Source organism: Sorex fumeus, unplaced genomic scaffold (genome assembly GCF_029834395.1).
Source record: "Sorex fumeus unplaced genomic scaffold, SorFum_2.1 ptg000007l, whole genome shotgun sequence".
Classification (NCBI taxonomy): Eukaryota; Metazoa; Chordata; class Mammalia; order Eulipotyphla; family Soricidae; genus Sorex; species Sorex fumeus.
In genome coordinates, this window is record NW_026606064.1 from 58448646 (window position 1) to 58472374 (window position 23729).

Sequence of the window (23729 nt, forward strand, 5' to 3'; positions counted from 1 at the left end):
TCCGGATAAGAGTCCTGATGTACATGTTTCTCTCTGTGCAGCGCCCATTTCTAAAGTCAGGGTGATGTCAGTGCAGGATCAGAGCTGGAAGGGGCAGGGGAGAGAGAGGAGATAAAGTTCTCTGTCCAGCTGCCTCTGCCTTATGGAAAGTTGGAAAGTTCCACTTTGTAAATGGCAGTCTACTAACTGGAGAAATCATTAAAAGATTTTTTTTTATGCTGCTCATGTCCAGGGATGAAAACACTAACCACCCAAGATCTGATGACTCTAAGTTTTTGCTCCAACAGAGCCAGACACAGAATCATTATTTTCTCAATAAGCACAGGATCCTGACATCTGTATTTAAACAGAGATATACTTTCATCTTCCAACATCCACACTGACACCCCAGCATGAGTCTGGGATTGTGAACGTCTATGTTTCAAACAAATACTTTTATTGGGGGGTAAAGTTTTTAAATGACCAAAATAGGGGGTGATTATTTTGGGTTCATAATATTTCCCAATTAACCAATTTCCTTTCCTCTCAAGCTACCCATTAGTCTCCCAGACTCCCAGTCTCTCTCTCTCTCTCTCTCTCTCTCTCTCTCTCTCTCTCTGCCTTCCTCAAAGTGGATAACTAACTTCACTAGCTTTGAATAACAATCCTGCAAGCTCCAAGGTCATATGTAGGTCACTGGCTTGAACAAGAGATGATCAAGCCAAGTCTTCTCTCCCAGGCTGTTGCTGCGGCTGCAGGAGCAATGGGTGGGGAGCAATGCAGTCCAGCGGGAGTAGAACGGCTGGCCCTGGAGTGGAAATGAAATGTGAGTTTGCCGGGCGGCCATATTTTATGGTTCCTGGCTGCAGGGACACAGGCTTTCACAGGGCTTGATGAGCATTACATTCCTAGACACCAGATTCAGAGCCTTGACAGAAACCGGAGATGCACCCAGTGAGACGTGTCCCATCTAAATGGCTAGAGATTTAAAAACACCATGATTTCTGTCCATACAGGGCATGGCAGAACCATGGAGGCTGCCCTCCAAGTGGGTACAAGAGCCACACGGCGTTGAGCGTCACTGCTTGGCATATAGCTCAGCCAAAGGCTCCCAGCCACCCACACCATCACTGATACCACATAAGCTAGCACTGGATATGACAATCACTGTTGGTCCTAAACAGGAAGAGGGAATAGAGTATTCTTACTTGTGAGAGTACTAGGGAGTACCTCTGTTTCTTCACAATGAGTTCTAGGGAGCCAGGGAGGTAGCTCAAAGGGCGGGAGCACATACTTCGTATGCAGGAGTCCTGGGTTTGATCCTGGGTACCACATGGTCCTCCAAACACTTCCAGCCTCCCTTCCCACAGGGCCAAAAGCTGACAATTCCTTCAGAGAGCCTGAAGTTATCTGCCGGACCAGTGGCACGAAGTGGACCATGAATGATCATAGATGGAAAATGGCTTCTGAGTAGTTACTGAGCAAGTCTGGTCACCATATAAAGGGGTTAAGGTGCAGTGTGAAAGGGAAGCCAGCTTTCCCCTGGAAATCAAAGGGCAATATGGGAAAAGACACAGCACCAAGGAAGACCATGGGCAGGGAGAGGAGGTGCCTGGGCCAATACGGGTGCAGACAATGGGAATTCTGTAGGAGTTCTTGGGACTAGGTTGCTGGGAAGCTCTTGGACATGGTGACTTGAAGCAGAAAGCTGCTGAGGGAAAGCAGGTCCTTGCATGGGGACTCACTTCTCCCCCTCAACATTAGGACTGAAAGTCATTATTCTAGAGTCTGCCGGGCTCCAGTCTGTGTCCCCCACATTCCTACTACTGGTGCTCAGACCATGATATGGGTGTTGCATGAGCACAGAGACATGAGTCTGTTCCGGGGATTTGTTAACCCCCTGGAACCTGCAATACACCCAGTGACTGACTAAGTAAGTGCTCAACAAATGTTTTTTTTGTTCATGAAACAGAACAAATACAAGAGACTGAAAGGGAAAGCATCCAAACATGGGTTCCACTGGAAGGTGACTTTGCCTCTCCTTGTGCCCTCACCCCCGCCTCCAACCCGTGAGTAGAATCCCTGCGGGCTGGAGGAAGACTGCTCCACGGCCAGATTAACTGACCTCCTCCCCAGACACCCCAGTGGAAAGGACCTAGCCCATTTCAAGGCTCGGCCCTCCACAGAGTCATCTGTGTGTTCTGATCTTTTAGACACGACATCAGTCATGCAAATGCACTGCCCTGGCCCTGCACAGGCCTTGCTGGCTTTAGGGTGAGCTAAGTGACATGCTATCACCCCTGGAGGCAGGATTACTTTCCCCGAGTCAGGATCCCGACAGGCCCTCCCCGAAAGCTTTCAGAGCCAGCCAAGTGGGCAAATACAGTCCTTTCTCCCCAGAAACCTGATCCTGCTTTCCATACCAAGTATTAATTCAAATCCCCCATGGGCACTCCAGGATATGAAAATTGCAGTAATCTAATCTCGGAGAGGAAGAAGCATGAATCATCATTACACGGTCTGACAAAGAGCAAAGTGATTAATCCCAGGTTGCAGGGGTTAGGGTCCATGGTGGGCCACTAACCAAACAGTGAGGGTCCACTGGGCTGCCAGCAGAGATGTGCCATCAGCCAGTTTTTCCTCCCAGCGGAGAAGTGAGGAACGAAAACAAGGCCTCGCTCTGAAGCCTTTTTTTCCCTCCAGAAAACTGCAACTGAGGGGCGGTGCAGAGTGCAGTGTGACCGGCTTCAGTTCTGAAGCTACTGATGAGGAGGAAGCTAGGGGTTTGAACCTTGCCTCTGCAAAGAGGCTGCAGGAGACAAGCCAGGCAGTGGATGGCAGTGCCTGGCTGAATGCATGTTCTTGCCACCACAACACAGAATTACACAGTTCTGAAAGAAGGTCCTGGCCTTTCGCTGAAATTTCCCCAAGAAACACCGGAGCTTCCTGTCTCCTGAGAGAAACCCCTGCCCCAGAGCTCTGGGCACTGGCTGGTCGGGAGCCATCCCTCGGTCCTTCTTCACATTTTTTGCTTTAGCACATCTGGGTTCAATTTTCTGTCCTTGGGGTTTTTGAGGGAACATTTCTTCTAGGGCCAGGATTCTCAAGTTTTATGGTTATACAACTCCCTCCCAGGGCCAAAGAATGTTTGAAAAGCCCAAATCCAGCAAAGAGAATTAGGGGAAGTATCCAAATGCTAGTGAAAGAAAAAGCTGAGGCTCGTTCCAATCTCAGTTCCACCTCTTGACGATGCTGTACCTTCTGTTTGCTTTCCAAGATGTTTCTTAGGTGGAGAAGAAGGGTGTGTGTGTGTGTGTGTGTGTGTGTGTGCATGCGCGTGTGTGTATATGTGTGTGTGTATAAGGGACTTTTCTAGAAGTCCAAAGTTACATTGATATTCTATAGTTTCTATGTGAATTTTCTATTTTACAATGGATTTAATAAAAGATTACAAAGAAAAACATGTTTATTTAAGAGCTTCATTTATTTATTTATTTTGGCTTTTTGGGTCATGCCCGGCAATACTCAGGCGTTATTCCTAGTTCTGCGCTCAGGAATTTGTCCTGGCGGTGTTCAGGGGACCATATGGAATGCCGGGGAGAGAACCCAGGTCGGCTGTGTGCAAGGCAAATATCCTCCTGCTGTACTATAACTCATCACTCACCCTCTTTAGGAGTTTCATGTGCTTATTTTTCTTTTCTTTTCCAGTTACGGATCTAGTATTGAGTAACAGACTAACATTTTACTGTTGTTGTTGTTTTAAATTTATTTGAGATACCATGATTTCCATATTGTTCATTATAGAGTTTTGTGCATGGGTTGGAGCAATAGCACAGTGGGTAGGGCATTTGCCTTGCACGCGGCCGACCCGGGTTCGATTCCTCCATCCCTCTCAGAGAGCCCGGCAAGCTACTGAGAGTATCCCGCCCTCACGGCAGAGCCTGGCAAGCTCCCCGTGGCGTATTCGATATGCCAAAAACAGTAACAACAAGTCTGACAATGCAGACCTTACTGGTGCCCACTCAAGCAAATCAATGACCAATCAACAGTGCTACAGTGCTACAGGGTTTCGTGCATACATTTCAACACCACACCCTCCTCCGGAGTGTTCACTTCCCTCCACCATTGTCTCAGTTTCGTGTTCCTCCCTTTAGACCACCCCTTTCCCCCCACCCCACTACAAACCTTCCTTCCCTTGTAGTTGTGAACTGAATTCTGTAGATCAATTCAAAGGTTCTGTTGCCTTTGACAATACGTAATTCCCTCACTATATTTATTTCTATCCCATACCTAAGGTGGATCATTCTCCATCTGTCCCTTTCCTGGCTGATTTCACTCAGCTAGGACTAACTCCACAGTGTTGAACAAAAACAAAAAAACAATTTCTCACTTAAAAACTCAAACACCGGCAAGTTTAGTTGAAGTTTCCAACCTAAGTATATTATCAACACCCCCAAACCACTGACACCACCCCACCTGCACACACACACAGGCTCTGAGCCTGAGACCCTCAACGGCTCATCAAACACACGCCAGGTATCTTTATAAAAGCAGTCACCTCAAGGATCTCACAGAAATCCCTTACCTGTCCTCCTCGTCTCTCGTCCTGTCTCTTAGAACCCTCCATTGCAGAGAAACGGGCTCCGTGACCAGGCTCGGGAGCTCAGCATTCATGCTTGACCCGAGTCTCACAAAGGCTAACTGCCGGCTTCTGAGCTGACAAAGCCAGATTCAGCTTTGGGGCCCGAGGTCTGTGACACAGCACACACCACCCACATGAGAGGCCTGGCAACCACCCAAGACAAACAAGACATTTTTGAGAAACCAAGTAATTTTCAGAGATCCACCCCAGTGGGGCGAACTGGACTGAATTTTCAGAAAACGCACTGGAATGTTAGAAGCACCTGCTAAGCCTCACCCAAGTCGCAGAAGGTGTCACATACTTACCTGGCTGGGCTGAGGTCATGATGGGGTTGGGTGGGGGCTCCCCAGGCCAGGCTCCCTGCAGGCATGAAAGCAGGAGCAGACCCAACACTCTCCCTCACCGGCTGTCACTTTCTCTTGCCCTTTTAAAACCCAGGGAGCAAACATGCCCTTTAGCACAGTCCCGGAGTCAAATGAACAGGTTGAGGTGCCTATGATTCCTCTCTGATAACCATTCTAATTACCCTGCGATATGAAGGTGCCAGAAGTTAGCAAACTCTCCAAACCCTGGGCGGAGAACAGCTTGGGAGAAAAACACTACTCAGGGTTCTAAAGTTAGGATTTCCTTCAGGCTTGGGGTTTCCTCACGGATGAGTGTCTAGTTAGTATTCGAGGAGGGCTAATACTAATATCATTTGCACATAATAACACATGGAAAGCACTACACACATCTTGGATTAGAGAAATAAAGCAGGAGCTAACACACAGGCTTTATGTGCAGTTGACCCAGGTTGGATCATTGGTACCACATGGTCCCACAAGCATCACCTTGGAAGGCCCCAAGGGTCACCTAGAGTGCTTGGGAAGCCGTGAGTGTTACTCCCAAGCACTGTGGAGCCAGCAGTACTGAGTCCTCACTGCTGCTCAGGCCCTTACATGGAACCCCAGGCCTGATTGGCTGAGAATCGCCAGAGAGCACCCCCAGGCTCCTGGGCAGCACTTGGGGATACTATTTCCCCAGGTTCTATGCATTTGTGGTAAAGAGCCAACTGAGATGTTCCTTACAGAAGAAGAAAATTCTAAAGAATATAATTACCGAAAATTTCTTCCTTCAATTTCTCCAAAAACATGTTCCCTACAGACATAATGAAACATAACCAAAAATAATAACAATAATAATAACATACCAGTACTTTTTTTAAAAAACCACATGCAAGAAATTTCCTTACAAAGAGCCTTTAAGTGAAGGCTTGAAAAACAAGGATTTCCTGCCAAACCAGTTAGAAAACACTGGATTTTAAAGTTATTGTTTGATGATAGGTCATTTGTATTCCAGAGGGGAAAAGGTAGAAATCTGAACTAAGAACATTTAGATGTCATCTTAAAATATGTCTCACCAAACAGCATCATGGCACCCCACGCCCACCCCCAAACACACACACCTGGTGAGAAAAAAATACTGCTTGAACTCATCCCATATGAATCAATATAGTCATTGTGCTTAAAATATGATGTTTGTCCAAAAAACATTCTATGAGCTTTAGAGCCTGAGGTGAAAATGAGTCCATTTTCTCAAGAAAAGGCAAAGAATAGTTTTTTTACTTGAAGGCGGCTATATCAGAAAACATGATTTTCAGGGTGTCTAGATCTAAAGTACATGGAACAAAGGTAGTAAATCAAAGGGCAAAGTTCACTGTCAAGCATTTTTGAAGTGGAGGAAATGCAATCTACCTCATATGTTTCTATATATTATTTGAGAAAATGACCAATTGCTCCGATACCGCTATTCAGAAGCTGCTGTCAATCATCCACCCATGTCTAGGCTCTACCCATGTCTGAAGAGAGGCAAAGTACTGATGTTATGTGTAGTCGGGACTTTGCTTCATTAAAATTTTCTTCACTATACAGTGTGCCTGTTTCCCTTTATACTTATTTCAAATAAAGTTTTAAAAAGTAATTCTAGGGCCAGAGCCATAGTACAGAGGGCAGCGTGCTTGTCTTGCATGTGGTCAACTCAGGTTTGATCCCAACACCACCAGGAGTGTTCCCTGGGCGCAGAACCAGGATTAAGCTCCGAGTACAGCTGGATGTGGCCCCAAAGCCCGAATATTAATTAATTAAATTTTAGGTACAAAATTCTACCTAAAATTGGAAAAAGTACATTAATAAAAAACCTTGTCTTAAATTTCAAAATTAAGGATGGAGGGAGGGAGGTAGCAAGAAAGGAAAATCAAGACCATTAGAAAACAAAGCAAAGAATAAGCCTCTCCTTTGGATCCCCTAGCGCTACTGGCTCTACCCATCACTACTTACAAGTCACAGTTTCCTGTATGTGGGGTTTAGATCAATAAGAACTGTATCTAGGGAAGAGATGGCTTTCAAACTCCACTAGCATTTCAGCTGAGCAGCGAGGTTTTTAGAGCAATTTTTGCCAGAATGACCAGGTAAACTTCTAGAAACAGATGACACATTTCTTCTCCATCACCTCCCCTCCTTTTTTGTCTCTCTCTCTGTCTGTTTGTCTGTCTACCTGCTTCCTTCTCATCCTTTCCTACAAATTGACCCCACCATCTAAATGTTATGTCCAATCAGGATGCTCCTTTCAGTTCCAGATTCACCTTTAGCTGCAATTTATTACTATAATTTAACTATTGAACAGGTACCTCCAACTTACTGTGTCCAAAACAGAGCTCATGGTTCTCAGAGCAGACTCTCTTACAGAAACCAAGACCCTCTTCCCCCAGCCTTCCCTTCTCAAAAATTGTCACCAACAAAAGTTTAGGAGTTATTCTTAAATGCCCTCTCTCTTCAACCCTGATCTATGACCAAGAGCTGATAAGTAAGCTTTCAGTACATATCTTTTGTTATAGGTACACAGTTACTTTATTGATAGAATTAATAGACCATAAAATTCTGCCAGTTTACAAAATTCAATGGTTTTGAACCTATTTAGTTTTATAAGCATTTTAGAACATTTGTAAATACTTTTATCATTCCCTCCAATGAAACAGCACTCCTATGAGCAGTCACTTTCAACACCCCACCTCCTATGCAACTATTAATCATTGTTTATATAGACTTTACTTGGTTCAGATTTTCATATAAATGGCTGGACACAATGTACTCCTTGTAGTTAGTCCCATCTTACTAAAAAGTTTTAAGATTCAGTAAGGAATGTTGTTTAACTAATATCCAATATTTTACAAACTTATTGAGCATAGATCTATCTTCCACTCCTGTCTCCATTGCTTTAACCACTAAGGGCACTGCGTTCCAAGGAACACCCTTTGAGAAATATTTCCTTAAAGGGATAACTCAGACAGCACAGATATCAGACAGATGCCTCCAGGCACCTTTAGGTGACTGGTTCAGTTTCTATCTAGAAAGTCTAAAAAGCAGCTGAAATTTCTCATAGCCAGAGCCCTATTATAAAAGAAATCTTCCATATTTATTCAGTTCCCCTTTCCGAGGTCTTCAAAAAGTCAGAGACACATGACCACTGTGAAAACAAAAATGAGTCCTGATTTCAAGACAGCACCTTTCCCATGATACAGGTGTCCCCATATGTCTCAAAAAGGGAGCTTAATGTCCCCAATGCTCTGGTTGTAGAAAGTAATTCATTCAAACAAATTCATTCTTCACAATGTTCTTTAACGTTTGCTCAGAATGTGGGCCAAACCAATGTTGTGTTAACAATAGAACAGTTATCTTTATTTCTTAAGCACTTACCATAATGTGATACTAAATCATTGCTTCAGATATGGAAATATTTCAGAATTTTCATATTTCAGCTCTCCGAGTCTTCAAGACCGTCTACTCAAACTTTCTCTGAAAAAGGAGTAAAAACACCTAATTTGAAATCTGAGAAGAAACTAGCAAACAATGCAAGACACAGCCATAGTTATGAGTTAAACAGGTAATGACAAATTCCCTGCTCTGAGGAACTCACTCTCTATCAATTTTTTTTAAATTTTTTAATTAAAAATGGTTTTTGCTTCTTGGGTCACACCTGGCAATGCACAGGGATTACTCCTGGCTCTGCACTCAGGAATTATTCCTGGCGGTGCTCAGGGGAACATATGGGATACTGGGAATCCAACCTAGGTTGGCCACATGCAAGGCAAATGCCCTACCCGCTGTGCTATCACTCCAGTCCCTCCCTATCAATTATTGATCTACATAAATCACTCAAATTATAGGCAGTTATGAGTATATTTTTAAGACTTTTACCAAAAAATGCTCAATAATACTTTTTCCCCCCAATTAATTCTAATTCCAAATGAAGACATTAATTTCTATCTAATGTTTTTCTGAAATTCTAATTTTTCTGTGGTGGCAAGAGTTATCTTGAGTAAGCATGAGTGCTTTCTCAAATGCAAATTTATATCAGGTACATATAAGGAGCTGGAAAAGAACTGCCTTAGAACAAAATAAGACTTGACAAAGCAGAGGATTCATTGAAGATTTGGATGTGTGCCTTTGAGGGTCCACTTCTGCAGGTGCTTTAGACACAGATTCAACTGTAGCACTGTAGCAATGTCCTTCCATTGTTCATCAATTTGCTCAAGCGGGCACCAGTAACATTTCACAACAAACTGTGAGACTTGTTGTTACTGTTTTTGGCATACCAAATATGCCACGGGGAGCTTGCCAGGCTTTGCCGTGCAGGCGAGATACTCTCGGTAGCTTGCCGGGCTCTCCGAGAGGGGCAGAGGAATTGAACCCGAGTCAGCTGTGTGAAAGGCAAACGCTCTACCTGCTGTGCTATTCCATGGTTACCACTACACAGAAGTCTGCAGGCTTCTTTCCTAGCTATCAACCACTAAACAATACAGGAAAAGTGCAATCTACAGAAAGTTCCTTTATATTGCATTTGGCATTGTAAATAACGTAGAGATGATTTAAAGTGTACATACACTACCGATGCATAAGCTCTATGCCAGCATTACCATTTTTATGAAAGGGATTTTAGTCTCCTCCACATGGCTGTCTGCAAGGGTCCTGCAACAAATTCCCCTTCCTCTCCCTCCTCCCACCCTGTGGGCACAGAGACAGCCAGGAGGAAATGGAAAGTACCTGATTGCTTAGAGAAAGAAAGAGGATGAATAAAATCAGGGACCAGAGGGACTTGTCTAGCATACCTGGAGCAAACCATTGGGCTAGAACCTGGTCTGAGTCATTAATCTTAAGAAGAAAAATCTTCCACCTTCATTTACCCTAAAGGCTGGAGACCAAGAGAGTGGCCCACCTACTCTGGAAGTAGAACAGAGAAGAAGGAAGGCAAACTTGTTTCCCTTGTGATTTGCCTGGCTGTGGACAACGCACATAAAGAAAGGACCAATTCTCTTACTCTGCAAGACTGACTGCCTGGGTGGCATTCTGATGATTCAGCCTGTGTGTGTGTGTGTGTGTGTGTGTGTGTGTGTGTGTGTGTGTGTTGTTAGGCTCCATCCCTGAGATCCCAGTTTGAAAGGAAATCCTTTGCTTCTTAGTTATGAGTTGGTCAGTGGTTACTGAGAATTTGGGAAATCTTTTGTTTCAGGCAATGGAGGTGCTTCCTCCCATCTCCTCCCAAGGTCTACTCAGCAATTCCATGGATTCCCTTTCCAATATGTCATTTAAGAAAAGAATTCACTTGCGCACACCAGCCATCAACACACCAGAGACACCAAAGGCCTTTGCTGGTGCCAGTCAATTCTGTGCTTCTAGAAGCATCTGGAAGGCAGAATGTTAAAAGTTTGTCTTACCTTGAACAGCAAAAAGGGGATTTGCTTCCAGAAACCAGTTTCAGGGTGACTTTAAGGAGACTGTACTTGTGGCAGGGCGAGGGCTGGGGAAGGCACCATGTGGAGTTCCCACAAAGCAAAACAATCATGCTGCCACCACTGCTTGGTGACATTCTGGCAGCCATGAACCCATTACTTAAAGCCACAAAGATGGTTTCAGTAAACACAGAACAACTACTTAGGTTTAAGTAGACTGCTTTTGTGTCCCCCCGCCAAACATCCCCCTTTTCCCTCGTTTATCACTAAAAAGCTTTGGGATCTTGAGATGAAGGCCAGAACAAAGTCTTTCCTGTCCTGGGTTCCTCCTCATATATAGAACAAAAGAGGAAAGGACAACTCTACTTTCCACACCAGACAGAAGCCAAAGGACCAAAAGAACAGAAAGTAACCAACGGGTAAGAGCAGGGGAGGACACAGTCTCTTCTCTACCCAGAGTTTTTAGCTTGTAACCTTGAGAACAAGGGTTCTCAAACTTGAGCAGCTGTAAGCACCCCATAGAACACTACAACTATAGTTTGAAAACAAATATTTACAATGGAGGTCAAGACTCCAAGGATCCAGAAAGAGTTTGGAAGATCTGTACCTGAAATTCTTGAACTCCAGGAATCAGTTTACCCAAAAACAACAGGAAAATATCATCTACCAGATAATAAAACTCAGAATACAGTCTTAGCACTGTGACAGGAAAACAAAACAATAAATCAGCTTTAATGAAATCAAGATGACTTGGGAAAAAGAAAAGCACATGGGCCAGGAGAGAGCTCAAAGCCTGGAGTTTGAAACTTGCATCTCTAGGCTGTGTGTTAGACCCCCAGAACACAGGGCTGAGAAATAAGAGTGATCCCCAGATATCTTAAGCAACTGAAAGAAGAAAACAGAAGTAGGAGGGAAAAGGGAAGAGAGAAAATAAGGGAGAAGGAAAAGAGGAAAAGAAGAAGGGGAAGGAGAGAAGGAGGGGGAGGAGAAGGAGGAGGAGAAGGAGAAAGGGAAAAAGAAGAAAAAGGAGGAGGAAAAAGAGAAACAGAAGTAAAAGTAGTAGCAACAGAAGAAGCAGCAGCAGATGAAGCAGCAGCAGAAGAAAGAGGAGGTAGTAGAGGAGAGGAGGAGGAGGAGGACGGAGGAGGGAGGAGAAGGGGAAAAAGAAGAAGAAGAAGGAAGAGGAGGAGGAGGAGGAAAAGGAGGAAGAATAGGAGAAAGAGGAAGAGGAAGAAGAGGAAGAAGGAGGAGGAGGAGGAGAAGAAGGGGGCAAAAGTATAATTAGGAAAGAATTCAGTGGAAAGAGAAGTTCAAATAACTAGTCATAGGGGTATGGTGCTGCCAGCAGGTCAACCTGTACCTGTGGGGCTAGTGCATTAGCAGCCTGATGGTGCCTTCAGGCTTCCTGATACCCCAAAATTGCCGCTGTGCCTTTGACTGGACCCCAAAAACTTGGGACCAAGTTTATGAAGAAATTAAATGGACAAAAGTTATATATGTGGGAGCAACACCCATAAACCACCTCCAGCTTAGCTATACAAGATCATTTATTGGCCTTATTTCAGAGATGCATAGATAAATCCTGAAAGAGATCAAAAGTCGCAGTTAATTTCAGACCCACTCATGGCTGAACAGATCAGAGTAAATTGGAGGGGGGTGGGTTAGCCTGGTAGCCTGTTCAAGCAGAGTCGTCAAAACTGTTGCTTCCACAATCCAATATCATCACCATACCCCTGGTCTGACTCCACCGTCTCAGGATAGACCTTATCAAGACATAATCTGCTCAAAATTCTGGTATGCGTGTTTTGTGATTGAAATCTCCAGGCTTTCTCAGAGTTGGGATGAGCTAACTCCCCCAACTTCCCAATACTCATGGAAGCACTGGCAGTCATCCCCACGAACCAACTCTAGTGCCACCATGTAAGTTCTACTACTGACCTTGTTTTAGAAACCCAGAAATAAATCTCAAAAGAGATCAAAAACCGCAGTTAATCTCAGACCCAAGTATGGCTGAACAGACTCGAGTAATCAGAGCGGGGCAGGTTGGCCTGTGCCCACCCAAGCAGAGCTCCCGGCAGCCACTTGCTTCCACAATCCAAAAACACTGCCATACCCCCAGCCTACCTCCACCATCTCAAGATGGACCTTGCCAAGATATAATCTATTGAAAATTCTGGTATGCAGGATTTGTGGCTGAGATCTCCAGGCTACCTCTGGGTGAGTTATGGGCTACCTTCCCCCACTCCCTTGTACTTCCAGAAGCCTCGGCTGTCACATCCACACCCCAGAGCTGCCACCCAGTTGAAAAGCTACTCCAGCCTTACCTTCCCGATAAAAATACTGAAAGCCCTGAAAAAACAAAGCACCTGGATCGTAAAACCATAGTGCACAAAATGAAAAGGAGAGAGAGAGCAAGAAGGAAAGTGTCTCTCATAGAGGGAGGCTAGGGTTAGGGGGTGGGGGTTGAGGGATGGTGGTAGAGAAACAGGGGACATAGGTGGTGGGAAATGTACACTGGTGGAGTGATGGGTGTTGGATCGTTATATGACTGAAACCCAATTATCAACAGTTTGCAATGGTCTATCTCACAAATATCCAATTTAAAAAAAATTAAAAAGTAATGGGGAGTTCATGCACAATTCAATTACCTTAATAAATGGCTGAGTAAATAGCAGTACTCCTAAATTAAAATATATATGTATATAAATAACTAGTCAAATATGTTCAAAGACAGAAAGAAAAAATCCAGAGAAAACCACAGTGATTGGGGGTAAGGAAAATCGTAAAATTAGTATGGCAGGTAAAGACTTTGAGCTCAAGGTCAGGCCCAGCAGCTCCGGTCCTGTTCTTGCAGGACTCTCCTCAGCCTTCTCAAACTATTTCCCATCTGTCAAAATAAACTTGGGCTTGACCTTCAGATGATTAGCAATCCCCCTGACATAACATGATGACTAATTCCAGACCAACTGCATCTGGAGGGGAGATGACCATGGAAAGACACTTTTAATGTTTCAAAAGACTTAGGATTGACATGAGGAATGGATGGGGGTGCCCACAGGAAGCCTCTGATGAGGCTTTACTCACACAGGGAGCCCAGGTGCCTCTAGGTCTGGGACACTCTGTAGCTCATCCATGGTGAATGGTATCCACATAACAGACCCTCAGGAGAAAGGCAGCTTCCATGGGACCTAACTTTGACTTAGGGCACTTACGTCTTTCTTCCCCCAGTCACTGGATCAGGAAATATATTTTTCCAGGTATTTTTCACACCCTGACACCTTCTCTCTTACCTCATATAAATCTCTGCATGCCTTTCAGGATTTAAATGCAGGATCCAGTTTCTAAGACTTCTCTCCGTATCGCCTCGCTTTTTCCACAGGACTTTGCTCCCACAATTGCATCAAAGTTCTGTGTAAAAATAACCACTAGATTCATTCTCAACCATTCAGCTGAGATTACCCAAATGGGTGTGGGAATAACAATCATCATTGTCATCTGAACATTAACATATAAAATGCCTCCAAGACAATAAAATAATGTAACCTCTTAGATGGTATTGCTTAACTGGAATCACACAATAACCTATAAGTTATCACTGGGGAACTATGAGAGTGTGGGGACGTTCCATTCCATCTTCCCTCAGAACTGCACCTGCTAAGTTAGTGCTGTCTGCTAGCATTCATTTCAGTGACATCTAAGTTGATAGAAAAACTTTCAATGGTACTATGTTAGCTCCTTAATATAGTGGAGATAAAGAGGCAAAGGAGGAAGGAAGGAAGGAAGGAAGGAAGGAAGGAAGGAAGGAAGGAAGGAAGGAAAGAAAGAAAGAAAGAAACTAAAAGAAAGAATGAGAATAAAAGAAAGAGCGAAAGATAGGAAGGAAGGAAGGAAGGAAGGAAGGAAGGAAGGAAGGAAGGAAGGAAGGAAGGAAGGAGGGAAGGGGGGAGGTAGGGAGGGAGGGAGGGAGGCAGGGTAGAAAGGAGGGAAGGAGGGAGGGAAGAAGGGAGGGAGGGAGGGAAGGAAGGAGGGAGGAAGGAAAGGAGGGAAGGAAGGAAGGGAGAGAAAAAGAAGAAAGGACACTATTAAGTGACCTATTAAGGTGACATTAGAAGGGGAGGGGTATGGTGCACAGGGCAGTGCTCAGGAAATTACTGCCGGCTCTGTGCTCAGGGATCACTCCTGGCGGTGACTGGGGAACCATATGCCATGCTGGGATCAAACTGGGATCAGCCCATGTGTGCAAGGCAAGTGCCTTAACCCCTGTACTATATCTAAGGTCCTCATTTTGATATGAGTGGGAAAGCACAGAAATCTTGGAGAAAAAAACAAGATGGGGCCCAGAGAAATGGAGAGATAAGTCAATGAGCTGAGTATATGCTTGCAGGAGGTCTAGGTTTGATTCAGAGCACCACACTGTTCTCTGCATGCTGTACGGGAAAATACCCAAATACAGAGTCATAAGTAGCCTTTGTACACCACTGGGTATGGTCCTGGCAAACAAATAAAAAACATAGAGACCTCTTTAAGAGGAAGAACCAGGGACCCATTTCATTTGTCAAGAAATTCACATTATGATCCTAAACTATTGTGCTTCTACTATTTTGACACATTGCGGGTAGGGTGTTAATTTGCCTTGCATGCGGCCCACATGGCCGAGCTGAGTTTAATTCCTCTGCCCCTCTTGGAGAGCCCGGCAAGCTACCAAGAGTATCACTCCCGCACGGCAAAGCCTGGCAAGCTACCTGTGATGTATTCGATATGCCAAACACATTAACGACAAGTCTCACGATAGAGATGTAACTGGGCCCACTCGAAGAAATTGATGAACAACGGGAGGACAATGCAGTGCTACCATTATTCAAAACTGATGAATACTTCTTAAATATTGGAATTTTTACTGTCAATGTTGGTAGTGTTCTCTAAGGCAAAAGTATTTATGGCAAATTGCAATTTGAAGTGCAATTTGATTGCAACCATCTCTTTGTACTATATTTTTTGTAATAAGAGGTGTCCATCTTGGCTATTTTGTAAGCACAACTCTTGTCGTATTGTCAGTTTGGGGTATCTGGGAGCTATTAGTCCAGTGTCCAGAGCAGAAACTTAAAGGCTAACAAGGGTGCTAGTGGGCGCAGGGCACCCAAGGCTTCCGGCAATCAGCACACCACGAGCTGCAGGAAGATGCTAATAATCAAAATAGTAACTGACGTGGGGACACATGAATGAGAGAGAGCTAAAATAAGCACCATGATCCTCCCTGCTAAGATCCAGAAACTCCATTACCCCTTTGTCCTTGGGGATACCTTCCTACAGGAACACATTTCCCACTGTCTGGGTTTCATGCTGCTCTCGTGGTTGGGATATATATCCCATCACAGTGTAAGTTCTTAGGAGGCAACTTCAGGCCCTCAAACATTTCAAATATGCACTTCAAAACCCTGGGAGAAATTCTACTTCGAAATCCAAAGTGGGTAGCTAGCATCCAAAATCAGGAGGCACAAATATTAACAGATGGGAGGAATTCTCAATTTTAAGATTATATACGTATTATTTTTCAAACTCTTGAGTGCCTCTTATTACCTAGCAAACAAAATGAATAAATAAGTAGCAAAAGCCAACTGCTATTTAGATACTGGTGGTACATAATATATTTAGGTAGATATATGTCCATGTAAAGTGATTTATATTACATATAGCATCCAAATACTGTGGATTGAATGTTTGTGTTCCTCTAAGAGGCAAAAAAGTATAGTTGAAGTGACATCTGCAATTGTTTGTTCATTGCAGCACTCTATACAATAGCCAGAATCCGGAAAAAACCTGAGTGCCCGAGAACAGATGACTGGTTAAAGAAACTTTGGTGCATTTACACAGTGGAGTACTATGTAGCTGTTAGAAAAGATGAGGTCAGGAAACTTACACACAAGTGGTACTACATAGAAACTATCATGTTAAGCGAAATGAGTCAGAAAGAAAGGGATAGACATAGAAAGATTGCATTCATCTGGGGAACATAAAGTAACAATATAGGAGACTAACACCCAAGAATGGCCGAGATTAGTACCAGAAATTTTACTCCATGGCTTGGAGGCCAGCCACACATGCTAGGGGAAAAGGGAGCTCAGATGGAGAAGGGAGCACCAAATAAAGGGTGTTGGGAGGATCCTCCCAGGATGGAAGAAGCATGCTGAAAGTAGACTATAGACCAAACATGAGTGTCACCCATTGCCTCTTTTGCAAACCACAATACCCAACACCCAATAAGAGAGAGAGAACAAAAGGGAATGCCCTGCCACAGAGGCAGGGTGGGATGGGGGGACTGGGGGGTGGGAGGGATACTGGGATCCGTGGTGGTGGGAAATGGGCACTGGTGGAGGGATGGGTATTTGATCATTGTATAATTAAAACCCAAGCACAAAAATTTGTAAGTCTACAACTGTACCTCATGGTGTCTCACTAATCACTGTCCTCTCGTTGTTCATCGATTTGCTCGAGCGGGCCCAGTAACGTCTCCATTGGAGACTTTGTTGTTACTGTGTTTGGCATATCGAATACATCACGGGTAGCTTGCCAGGCTCTGCCATGTGGGCAAGATACTCTCGGTAGCTTGCCGGGCTCTCCGAGAGGGGCAGAGGAATCGAACTTGGGTCAGCCATGTTGGCTGCGTGCAAGGCAAATGCCCTACCGCTGTGCTATTGCTCCAGCCCCCGGTGTCTCACTAATAAAATTTTTTTTAAAAATTAAAATAAATAAAACCTTGACCTCTGAGAAAGAAAAAATAAATAAATCAACAGGTTGACATGCCAGTCTCCAGTGTGGTGGTTAGGGTGTGGGACTTTTAGTGGCCATTGGATCATAAGGGTGGTACCTTCTTGATGGGATCAGTGCCCTTCTCAGAGGTGACAGGGGATTTTGCTGCTTCCCTCTGGACCAGGTGTAGGGGCTGTACAAAGGCAGCTTTCTGCAAACCAGGAAGTAGGATCTCACCAGAAACAAATCTGTACCTTGATCTTGAGCTTCCAGAATGGGAAAGAAATAGATCTTATTTAAGAGTCCCACAGTTAATGGTATTTATTTTGATAGCCAGAATTGACAATGATAGAAAGAGTGGCTTTCACTGCATGTAAATTCTATGCCAAATAAATCTGATTTTTATAAAAGCAGCAATTAAATAACAAATTTATCTTCTGGAATGGTTCTGTTGTTATATTCTACAAGTTTTCCAAACCATTTATCCAAATTCCTCTATGAACTCCCACTCCCAATTTCTTCTCAGGCAGTATTGATAAGAAGATCACTAGTTGCTTGCTTATAGAAAGATTTTTATATGACTCCTTTCATCATATAAAATTTCTTAAAGTAAGTCCTGAGACTTTCAATAAGCATAGGGACTCTTTTGTCTTAAACATAGACTTGAATATGTGATTCTTTCTCTTGGTGCTAACATTGCGCCTGCTGATCCCTGAGGAAAGATGGTAGGACTTAGGATTCTGTCCATCTACTTAGATACCCACTATAAAACCATTAGATTTCCGGGTTCATATGCATTTCACATGTTCCACTACATGAGGGTAAAAAGTGAGATTACTGCTGAAATCTTTAGGTCAGAAGCAAATTACAATTGAATGGCAAACTTTCAGCAGTGCAGTAAAGTACAAGACATCACTGTACTCTTGAACAACATAACTGTACTATGACATAGTTTATAAGTGCAGACCAAACCATGAGAGGTTCTAGGTCTTTCCTTCACTTGACATCTAGCAGACACACCCTGATTGCCTAAGTTTGCTAGGCAATGGGGATACAATGCAAACATGAAGTCCTTCTTTATGGAGCTCACATCCTCAAATAAACTGGTCAGTCCATGAAAGACTGAATGTCATCTAAAAAGAGTTGGAAAGGAAAAGAAGCATCAGAAAAGGGTGGACTTCTATTTTTAAATAGCTGGTCACATATCTCTGAGGAATTAACATCTGGCAGAACAGGCAGAAAGAATAAACAACTGGTGAGTAACTAGAGAGAGTGTCCAGGTAGAGGAAAGAAGGACAGATGCTAAGAGTCTTGAGATGAGAGTACAATGTGTGTACAAGGAACCAGTATGGCAGCCACGTGGTTAGAGTAAAGTGAGGCAAAGGGAAGCCGGCAAGACCTGCTAGTGAGTCAGAGCACAGCACAGGCCAGGTGCCAAAGAGAGACTTGGGGTTATGTTTGGAATTTCATAAGTCACTGTCAGGTATGGACAAGTTCATCAGAAACATGAAATTGATTTAGTTCTTAAGAATCACCCTATTGGAAAAAAATTTAATTTCAATTAATAAACACAGTAGGAAACATGTTTTAATAAAACAAAAGAAATATAAATTCTCTAACCAGTCTGAGTACATCCAAAGCAAAGCAAAAACAAAACAAGACAAACAAGAAAGAATCACTCTATTTCAGAGATTTCCAAACTTAATTTGACCTATCACCCCCATTTCAGAAAAACGAAAAATCACTCAGCACTGCCTGAGAAATTTACCTTCTTTCTTTTTTAAAAAATATTGTTTTGAAATTTACCTTCTTTAAGTGAATAATCAGAAAGCACCGCGAACTGCATGAAAGGCTAATTATGCTCTCCTTAATTATTCCAGAAATTGGATTTGGGAAATATTGCTTGAGCTTTGTGGAGGAAAAATAGACTTGGTGGCGTAGGATATGCAGAAGTAAACCAGAAGAAATGGGGAACTGGGTGGCAAGTCACCACAGACACCAGGCAGAGAAAGCAGAGATACCACGTAGGGTCTGGACAGGAGGAAATGAGAATCATCAGAATGGGCAAGTGGGCACAGAATGGTGCTGCTGACAAAGAGAGGTGACGTTGACATAGAGCAGGTAAGTTCTATATCTAATTGCACTCATCTGAGTTGCTAAAAAACATATTTCCTCTTGGGGGCAAATAGAAGTGATGAAAGATAAATAATTAAAGAAAGATAACGTGATTAAAGAAAAGCTTAATTAGACTCCTATAACATTACACCTTAAGATTTTAAAAGTTTTATCATGAAAACAGTTGACTCAGAACCAGTTAAGATATTAATTCTTGTCATTAATAGAATGGCATGACTAGTGGTTAGGTTGAATAATGTACACAGCTACCAGAGTTATTTCTGCAAGAAACTATTTCTTTATTAATGAACTTTCCAGGAAACAAAAGTTTCCAGTGTAGCTAATAAAAGCTTCAAAGCTTTCTAAAATATATCAATGATGCTTTGAAGATTACCTTTCTTTAGCCCTTTCTAAAAGAGGAGTGTCAGCAAGAATGTAAGACTCTAGATATTCTTTACTATAATTAACTTGTCAAAAATTTTTGTCAAATGGGGAAGAAAATCTAATGATAAAGAACTTTAATTAGCTTACATGGTAAAGACCTTTTTGGGGTTGTTTTTGTTTCTGTTTTGGTGCCCAGATGAACCCAAGGTCTCATACATGCAGGCACAGCATTCTACCACTAAGCCACAATCCCAGCCCTAAAGCCTTTTATATAAACACTGTTTGCTCAACATAATCCACATCAAAGTATTTATGGGCTTTAGGGATTGTTCTCTTAGAAGCTACCCTAAAATTCCTACGCAAAGAAGGGTTTTCTGAGTTTTATGAAGCTTACTCTAATCAGAGAAGGGTCAAAAGCACTACACAAAAGCACAGCAGAATCAAGTTTGAATCCTGTATCTTAGAAAGCGATGTAGGGGCAGGAGAACCAGTAAGCGTCCCCATTTGGGGTTCTTTATGCATGCCCCCAAATCATGTCTATTTCATTCAAGACTCATGCCCAGATCCCAAAAACAAGGAAAAGTTTAAATTGTTTTGATTGGAATGACTGAAGCTCGCTAATATGTACTATGTCTTCCAGGAAGATATCAACTCCCATATTTTCCATCTTTTCTGCCCTCTTTCCCTCAATTCAACTCTAAGAACAACAGCACAGAGTTTGGTGGGGAACCAGATCCAGCCCCGAGGATGCCAAGCGAAGGGATCTCCAGAGACAACAGGCACAAACATAGCTCTTAATCTATTCCTGTTGGTGAGAAAATGCTTCAATCCAATTGGAACCATCCAATTTGAAACTCTTAGAAATGTCGTCTGCTTTTGATTTTCGAAATGTACTCAAAAGAAAAGAGCTCTCCAACAGAAACGATACTTGGTCAGCCCCGCTCCCCCTCCCCCCGGCCAAGATAAAACTCTTCAGCCATGTAGAGTACCAAGATAGGTGCCTTCAATGAATTCCTAGTCTATCATTTGGTAACGATTTTTAAAGAGTTTTCATGGTTTTCCAACCCTGCGGAATCTCGAAGGAAATATTCTTGGAAAGATGTGTTTTCAGAAAAAAAAAATTATGGCTTAGCTCGATTCCTCACTCCAATCGCTGGATTTACTGACATTTCCCACAGCATCAACTATTAAAGACAGATTTTTTCTGACTTGTTGCTTTAAGATGTCAAGATGTATCTGCTTTTGTGGTCAGGTCCTCCTTTCACAACGCCCTTTCTCATCACACTAACCAGATGTTTCTGCTTTTTTCCAGGAGACAGTGGTATCCAGGCTTTACAACTCAAGGCTTCTCCCATCCCAGGTCATCTGTTCTGATATTTACTTTATTTCTTCCCAATGATCCCTGACAAATCTCTTATTTCTGCATTGTTTTGTTTAATTTCAGAGTTAAAACACACACACACACACACACACACACACACACACACACACACACACACATACTCAGTGTTAAATTTGCTTCCAAAATGGAGTGTGGTTTTCTCTCTGGACTTGTCTATAATAACCTAAAGATGTATTATATCTGGATTCTCAGAGATCTGTTCAATATGAACCGTGATGATTTGGAATGTTAGCAAATGGGGCCAATCTGAGGCTCCATTACTAATCAAATATGCTATTACTTCTTAGTGATATTTAAGAATACATTCTGAAATGTTAATTGGCTGCTCAAAAAGATAGCGAACCCTGTAAGTCCTCACTCTACCTAGAAATATTACCAAACCAAGTGATAGCAAAATTGCTCTTCTAGGACAGGAACCAGCAAAATGTAGCCCAAAGACCAGATCTAATTCATTGTTAGTAAAGTGTTTTTGTAACATAGCCATGTCCTTCCTTCCACTTCCATGTATGTAACTCTGTCTTCATGCTATAACAACAGAGTTAAACTGTTTGTTATTTGGTCCCTTCCAGAAAAAAAAATTTGCCTTGAAAATGCAAACATTGGATTTTCTAAGAAACATTGGATTTTCTAAGAAAATCCTAAATCCCATTCGGTGTGGCTTGGCAATACCACTCATCTAGAATATCATTTTCCAGAGTCAGAAAGATAGCTCAAGAAGATGGAACAAAAGTCTTCTACACATGAGGTCCTGATTTTGATCCCCAGCATCCTGTGGTCCCCTGAGCACCAGGGGATATATCCCTGGAGGCCTCTGAGCACTGCTGGACTTGAGCAATGTTTCAGGGTAGGGTTTATCCCTAGAAAAAAAGAAAGACAATCATTTTCCAGAAGGTGAAGGTGATATGAATGACAAGATTTTTATTTATTTATTTATTTAACTTTTGGGGGCTGGAGCGATAGCATAGTGGGTAGGGCGTTTGCCTTGCACGCAGCTGATCCGGGTTCGATTCGTCCCCCTCTTGGCGAGCCCAGCAAGCTACCAAGAGTACATCCTGCCCACATGGCAGAGCCTGGCAAGCTCCCCGTGGTGTATTTGATATGCCAAAAACAGTAACAACAAGTCTCACAATGGAGACATTACTGATGCCCGCTTGAGCAAATCAATGAACTATGAAATGACAGTGTTACTTTTTGGGTCACACCCAGTGATGCTTAGGGGTTACTCCTCACTCTGCACTCAGGAATTACTCCTGGCAGTGCTGGGGGTGGAGGGGGGGGACAATATGGGATGCCAGGGATTGAACCCAGGTTGGCCGCATGCAAGGCAAATGCCCTACCCACTGTACTATTGCTCCAGCTCCCACGGCTCCCATGAATGACAGTTTTATGCAAAAATGTCAGGCTCAGTGCCTGAAAGTGAGTGGGTAAGGAGCTTCTGACATATGTCCTCTTTTTCTACTTGCCAACTTCCTCCTGGTCATCCAATACCTGGTTCAAATGCCTGCTACTCTCTGCCATTTTTCTTTCTCCTGCAAAGCTGGATATTATTTCTTCTTTGTACCAAAAAAAATTTTTTTAATATTGGCTACTGTGAATTCTCATTTTCTAAACATATGTCATTCTTCCCATCTAGAATATGGATTTCTCGGAAGTGTCCTATTTACCTACCCTCCATGATTGAGATAGCAAAATCCTAGCAGAGATTTTCTCAGAGAATGAGTGAAAAAATATGAAATCAGCACAAGAAATATTCTGAATTCTAAAATATTATTGGTGGTAACACCCATGCTGCCAAGCTAAATAATACTAGGCTCCCCAAACCATCACAAAAAAAAAAAAAGCAATAGTTTCTTTTTTGGGCCACCAATCTAAAGGTTACAACTTGCTATATATATAACAGTCCCTGTGGACAAACTAACACAATGGACAAGCTAACACTTCAACCATAGGCAGGTACAAAGAAGTTCCTGGAGGGACCTAAATCTGGCTCAGTGGCAAAATCACGTGCCTTCCAAGAATGAGGCAGTGAGTTCAATTCCCAGGGTCACTTCTTTGCACCAAGTGTGGTTACAGTAGCTTTGCTCTTTGGATATCCTGAGGACATGAGACTGTGTATGATCTCTGGCATATACACTATATACACTACCAGGTGTGTATAAGCACTGCAGTCACAGGTGCAATTGCAGGTAAGCACAACAAAAAAAACGTGCCAGTTCTATACTTTTAGTAAAGTAAAGGCCCTCCCGTTGATCGTCGATTTGCTCGAGCGGGCCCAGTAACGTCTCCATTGGAGACTTTGTTGTTACTGTGTTTGGCATATCGAATACTCTCAGTAGCTTGCCGGGCTCTCCGAGAGGGGCGGAGGAATCGAACTCGGGTCGGCCATGTTGGCCGCTTGTAAGGCGAACGCCCTACCCGCTGTGCTATTGCTCCAGCCCCCTATACTTTTAATACTTTTTAAATTATTTAAAAATTTTACATTTAAATTTTTTAAATTTTAAATGAATTAAATTTGTGGTGAACACCACAACCAAGTTTGTGTGTGACCCCTGGTCATCAAAACAACAGCAACAGCAGTAAAATGGGGATAGGAATACGGAACTCTTAACCAAAAAAGTCAATAAAGTTCCCAGAACCCAAAAACAAAAATAACTTGTTTAAAACCAGCAACTTAAATCTAACTGTAGCTCTCCTTT

At 43.0% G+C, this 23729-nt stretch overlaps 1 protein-coding gene across 1 annotated transcript in view; it reads right to left on the reverse strand.

Moving 5' to 3' along the window:
- The window catches only part of SVIL (supervillin), a 229567-nt gene that overhangs the window by 153404 nt on the left and 52434 nt on the right, over positions 1-23729 (reverse strand). The window contains exon 4 of the mRNA XM_056133483.1: positions 8353-8451. The gene's annotated coding sequence lies outside the window, so the exon portion shown is untranslated. The remainder of the gene's footprint in view (positions 1-8352; positions 8452-23729) is intronic.